Genomic DNA, 6533 nt, shown 5'->3' with positions numbered 1-6533 from the left:
ACCCTTTCACAGGGGTCGCCTAAGACCATCGGAAAACACATATATAATTACATATTGTTTTTGTGATTAATCACTATGCTTTAATTATGTTCAATTTGTAACAATGAAATTGGGGGTCACCACAACATGAGGCACTGTATTAAAGGGTCGTGGCATTAGGAAGGTTGAGAACCACAGCTCTAGAACAAGCATGTCAAACTCGCGGCCCACAGGCCACATGCAGCCCACAACGAATATTTTTGCGGCCCAGCCAATATAATGGTATGTAAGAAACGTTTTAATAAAAATTTTGTAACTTAATTTTTACAATGTCCTGTTATACATAATTATTAATGAACTACAACGTTCGCTAATGACTGATTACTATAATCGTGTTGTATTCATTTCCCTTACGCGCAGGTGCACCATTTCTCTCCACTAATACTAGCAGTGAATATTTCAGCGGCTGATTGCCATGCCATTAGTCTTGGGCTAATTGTTTGGTGTGTGCAATAGGAAATATTTCGCTTTCGAAGAACAAGAAAAATAGGTTTATTTATGTTACGGTTATTAATTTGTGCAGTTATTCAGTGTCTGGTAAGTTAATGTTCAAGAAAAATATTAATTTTTATTAAAATGTTCTATTATTTTATGTTAATGTTTACTCATTTCAGACTTTTGTCTCTATCGAAATAAACCTATGAAAATTGAAGCTTTTGTTTTTTTGCAGCCCACATAAACTTAAACTTTGTTTATATGGCCCGTGTTAGCCTTTCAGTTTGACATGCTTGCTCTAGAAAGTAGAAAAGGCAAGGAAACAGATTCTTCCCAGAGTCTCCAGAAGGAATGGAGCTCTGCTGGAATTTTGATTTTAGCACAGTAAGACCCATTTTTGGACTTCTGGCCTCCAGAACTACAAGGTAATACATTTGTGTTGTTTTAAGTCACTAAGTTTGTGGTAATTCGTTATAGTAGTAATGGGAAACTAATACATCCAGTTACCTATTATTGCAAGCAAAGCCCAGCTTGGGTGGGAATGTTTCATGTGGTACTGAAAGTTCCTAAAGTAATTATTGTTGTAACATTTTCATGGCATTTGCCTTTTCTGCCTTATAGTTCTCAAAGAAGTTGGCTAACCAGACTTTTGTTTGTTACTAGAATAAACCAGTTGCCATTGTACCACTTGAAAACTGTCACTTAGCACCATCACAGAGCTGAGAGAAAATTCTGGATCCATGAATCCTGTTTGATGCTTAACCCAGAGCACAGGATTTTTATTTGCAGCTACTCACCTGAGATTTCAATGAAGGGAGGGTGGTTCAGGCTGGAGGTGCCTGATGAGAGGCTGGGGTGGGAAGCACTGGGAGATGTGGAAAAACGGTGGCCGGGAGACCTGCATTTGGTCGTACCACCCTCAAACCCAAAGAGCCATTTTTCCTAAGAGGCACTGTCCCCTCCCAGAAGCCACAGCTCAGGAAAAGGAAAATACCAGAGGAAAATACCCCACCTTAGGTGATATAGCCCTGCCCAGCACACCCTGCATCTCAACCTTAGCAGAGGAGATAGCAGCAGAGGACAAGCCTAGGGTTTGAACAGTTTCAGGGAGTGTCACTGACTGGCTTGGGGGTGGGGCCATCCATTCCACTGTCCTGGGAACCTTACTAGTGCTCCCCCCTCATGGGAGAGCTGATAGAAACTCCTGGTTTCCAGTGGATCCCATTGGACTGCATATAAGGATCTCTGCTCAGCCAAGGGCAAGGAAATATTCTGGGACACTCTCAGAGGAGTAGCTCTGGGATGGGGAAACACACACATCACTTTCCCTGAAATATAAATGGCACTTTCCCCTCACTGGAGACTCAGAATATAGTCCTCAGAGGACTATATCCCCAATTCCCCTCAAAGTTCTTTCAGAAACAGACTTTTGAGTGATTAAGATTGACAGCTGGGGATAACATTGGCAAATATGTTCTCCTATGCAGTGGGCTTTCTTGTTGTTTTGTTGATGGTTTCTTTTGCTGTGCAGAAGCTTTTTATTTTGATGGTAGTCCCATTTGTTTATTAGCTCTTTAGTTTTCATAGCCCTAGGAGCTGTATCGCTGAAGATATTGCTTTGGCATACGTCTGAGATTTTGCTGCCTGTGGATTCCTCTAAGATTTTTATTGTTTCCCATCTTACGTTTAAGTTCTTTATCCATTTTGAGTTTATTTTTGTGTATGGTATAAGTTGGTTGTCTAGTTTCAGTTTTTTGCATTTATCTGTTCAATTTTCCCAACGCCATTTTATTGAAGAGACTGTCTTGACTCCATTGTATGCTCTTGCCTCCTTTGGGTTTAATCTCCAACATTTACAGGGAACTCATACAACTTAACAAAAGGAAGATAAACAACCCAATCAAAAAATGGACAACAGACCTAAAAAGATACTCTTTGAAAGAGGACACACAGAAGGCCAAGAGACATATGAAAACATGCTCAAAGTCACTAATCATTTGAGATATGCAAATCAAAACAACAATGAGGTACCATCTCACACCTATCAGAATGGCTATCATCAACAAATCAACAAACGACAAGTGCTGGCGACACTGTGGAGAATAGTATGGAGTTTCCTCAAAAAACTAAAAATGGAGTTCCCATTTGACCTAGTGATCCCACTTCTAGGAATATATCCCAGGAAATCAGAAACACCAATCAGAAAGGATATATACACCCCTATGTTCATAGTAGCACAATCTACTATAGTTAAGATTTGTAAATAGCCTAAGTGCCCATCAGCAGATGAGTGGATTAAAAAACCTGTGGCACATCTACACAATGGAGTACTATGCTGCTGTAAAAAGGAAGGAACTCTTACCATTTGCAACAGCATGGGTGGACCTGGAGAGCATTATGCTAAGCGAAATAAGTCAGTTGGAGAAAGATAAATATCACATGATCTCACTCATTTGTGGAATATAATGAAAAACATAAACTTATGAAGAAAAACAGATCCAGAGACAGTGAAGCATCGATCAGACTGTCAAACCTCAGAAGGAAGGCAGGGGAGGGTGGGGGTAAGGGGGAAAGATCAACCAAAGGACGTGTATGCATGCACATAAGCATAACCAATGTACACAGCCACCAGGGTGGTAAAGGCATGTTGGGGGGAAATGGAGGGATAAAGACACATATGTAATACCTTAATTCTCACCAAGTTCCTTGAGCTTGTAATGGTTATAGGGAAGTAATTGTTATAGGGAAGCTCAAGGAACTTGGTGAGAATCTCAAGGAACTCAGTGGGAACTAAAACAGTATGAAACAAGAAATAGAAACCATAAATAAGAACCAATTGGAAATGAAGAATAACATCTGACATCAAGAATACACTAGAAAGAATCAAAAGTAGATTGAATGAGGCAGATCAAATCAGTGATCTGGAAGACAAGATAGAAAAAAACACCAATTAGAGCAGCAAAAAGAAAAAATATTAAAAATAGTTTAAGGGAACTTTGGGACAACATGGAACAACAACATTCACATTCTAGGAGTCCTAGAAAGAGAAGAAAGTGAGCCAGGAGTAGCGAACCTACTTAAAGAAATGACAGAAAACTTCCTCAACCTGCTGAAGGAAAAAAAGTCACACAAGTTCAAGAAGCACAGAGAGTTTCAATCAAGATGAACCCAAGGAGATCCATTCCAAGACACATCATAATAAAAATGACAAACATTAAAGACAAATAAAGAATCTTAAAGGCAGCAAGAGAGAAACAGAAAGTTACCTACAAGGGAGTTCCCATAAGATTGTCAGCTGATTACTCAACAGAAACATTTCAGGCCAGAGGGGAATGGCATGAAATATTCAAAGCAATGAAAAGCAAGGATTTGAACCCAAAACTACCCTATCCAGCAAGGCTATCATTTAAAATTGAAGTGGAAATAAAGAGCTTCTCAGACAAAAAAAAAATAAAAAAAAATATGGCTAACGGAGTACATTATTACCAAAACATCATTGCAGGAAATGTTAAAGGGAGTGCTTTAAGAAGAAGAAATTGAGAGAGAGAGGAACATAGTTTTAAAGAAAAAAGTTGGCAGTAAATAAGTATCTGTTAATAATAATCTTAACTGTAAACGGATTAAATGCTCCAATCAAAAGACATAGGGTGGCTGAGACCCATCTCAGAACAAAAGATACACACAGACCGGGAATGAAGGGATGAAAAAAAATTCTATGCAGATGGAAATGAAAAAAAAAAAGCTGGGGTAACAATACTCATATCTGACAAAATAGACTTCAAAACAAAGGCTATAACCAGAAACAAGGAAGGACACTACATAATATTAAAGGGATCATTTCAACAAGAGGATATAACACTGGTAAACATATATGCATTTGTTTATATAAAAAATGTCTTGACATTGTATAAAACACATCTGCTATTGGCTGCACGGGCCTGCTGGGCCACCAGCCTGCTGTCCTGGAGAAAGAAATAAGACCCCGAGGGACAAAATGGAATAGACAGATGTGTCCCGAGCCTTGTCCCAGAGCAAATAGAATGAGCAGCTGAAACGAATAACATCCAACCCGAATTGGCAAAGGAGACTCAGCTGGGAGACAGTTTGCAGCCGGGAAGGGCAGAGGATCCCTGGAGAAAGCCGAGGGCATTGCCACCACATGAGCAGCAGACATGTGAGCAGCCTGCTCCTGTCCAAGGAGCAGCAGCCCCGCGAGCAGCCTGCCCCATGCCTAAGAGCAGCAGCCTCATGTTGCCTGCCCCTGTCCAAGAAGCAGCAGCTGTGCAAGCAACCTTCCCCATCTGAGAAGCAGCAGCGGCATGAGCAGCCTGCCCACAATTGAGGAGCGGCAGCCCTGCGCAGCCTGCCCCCGTCCAAAGAGCAGCAGCTGTGCACAGCCCGCACCCTGCACCTTCCGAGGAGCAGCAGCTGTGTGAGCAACCTGCCCCGTCCGAGGAGCAGCAGCTGAGCGAGCAACCTGCTCCATCCAAGGAGCAGCAGCTGTGTGAGCAGCCTGCCCCTGTATGAGGAACAGCAGTGCTGTGAGCAGCCCTCCCCCATTCGAGGAGCAGCAGCTGCCCAAGCAGCCTGCCCCGGACCGAGGAGCAGCAGCCACACAAGCAGACCGCCCACATCTGAGGAGTGGCAGCCCTGCGCAGCCTGCACTGGTCTGAGGAGCAGCAGCTACACGCAGCCTGAACCTGTCTGACAAGCAGCAGATGGGTGAGCGGCCTGCCTCAGTCCGAGGAGCAGCAGTCGCATGTGCAACTTACTCCTGCCCGAGGAGCAGCATCCATGCAAGCATCCTGTCTCCTGTCCAAGGAGCAGCAGCTGCATGAGCAGCCCACACTCGTATGAGGAGCAGCAGCCCTGCAAACAACCTGCCCCTGTCCAAGAAGCGGCAGCCTCACAAGCAGCCCATGCCATCTGAGGAACAGCAGCAGTGTGCAGCCAGCCCTGATTCAAGGAGCAGCAGCCACATGAACAGTCCGCCACCATCCAAGGAGCAGCAGCCTCATGATCAGCCCACCCCCGTCCAAGGAACAGCAGCTGTGTGAGCAGCCTCCCCCACCAGCCAAAGGAGACACCAACACTGAGAACAGCACCCACCAGAGGAGCCACTGCCAACTGAGAAGCAGCTGCTTCCACTACCACCTGAGGAGCAACCACAGCCCGAGCAGCCACTGCCATCCAAGGAGCAGCCCCTGCACGACACAACATCTAGATATGTCGGTGAGATCAAACATGGGTAGGCAAAGAAACACCCAAAGGAAAGAAAAGGAGAAATCACCAGAAAAGCAGCTAAGTGAAACAGAGGCATGCAATATGTCAGAAAAAATTCAGAATAAGGATCATACACTTCATAAACCAGATGGAGGAAAAAATCAACAACTTATGTAAGAATCAAGAAGTAATGGATGAAAAAAATCAATAACTTATGTAAGAATGAAGAAGAAATGAAGAGTGATATAGCTTCAATAAAAACACCATGGAAAGTTTCAACAGTAGACTAGGAGAAGCGGAGGACTGAATTAGCGAATTAGAAGACAGGGAAGCAAAACACACCCAAACTGAACTGCAATTGGAGAAAAAATTAAAAGACAGGAGGAGAGCCTAAGGGAGCTATGGGACAACATGAAAAGAAGCAACATGCGAATAATAGGGGTGCCAGAACAACAAGAAGAGGAACAAGGGTTAGAAAAACTATTTGAAGAAATAATGTCCAAAAACTTCCCTGATGTAGGGAAGAAAAAAGTCACACAAGCACAGAGAGTCCCAAACAAGATGAACCCAAAAAGACCCAATCCAAGACACATGGTAATTACGATGGCAAATGTTCAGGACAAAGAGAGAATCTTAAAGGCTGCAAGAGTGAGACAGAAAATTACATACAAGGGATCTCCCATTAGATTATCAAATGATTTCTCAACAAAAACACATAAGGCCAGAAAAGAATGGAAGGAAATTTACAAAGTGATGCAAACCAAGGGACTGAATCCAAGAATACTCTATCCAGCAAAGCTATCATTCAAAATTGAAGGGGAAATAAGGAGCTTCAC

This window comes from Myotis brandtii, unplaced genomic scaffold, assembly GCF_000412655.1.
Source record: "Myotis brandtii unplaced genomic scaffold, ASM41265v1 scaffold703, whole genome shotgun sequence".
Lineage (NCBI taxonomy): Eukaryota > Metazoa > Chordata > Mammalia > Chiroptera > Vespertilionidae > Myotis > Myotis brandtii.
Note: the sequence above shows the minus strand (reverse complement) of the source record.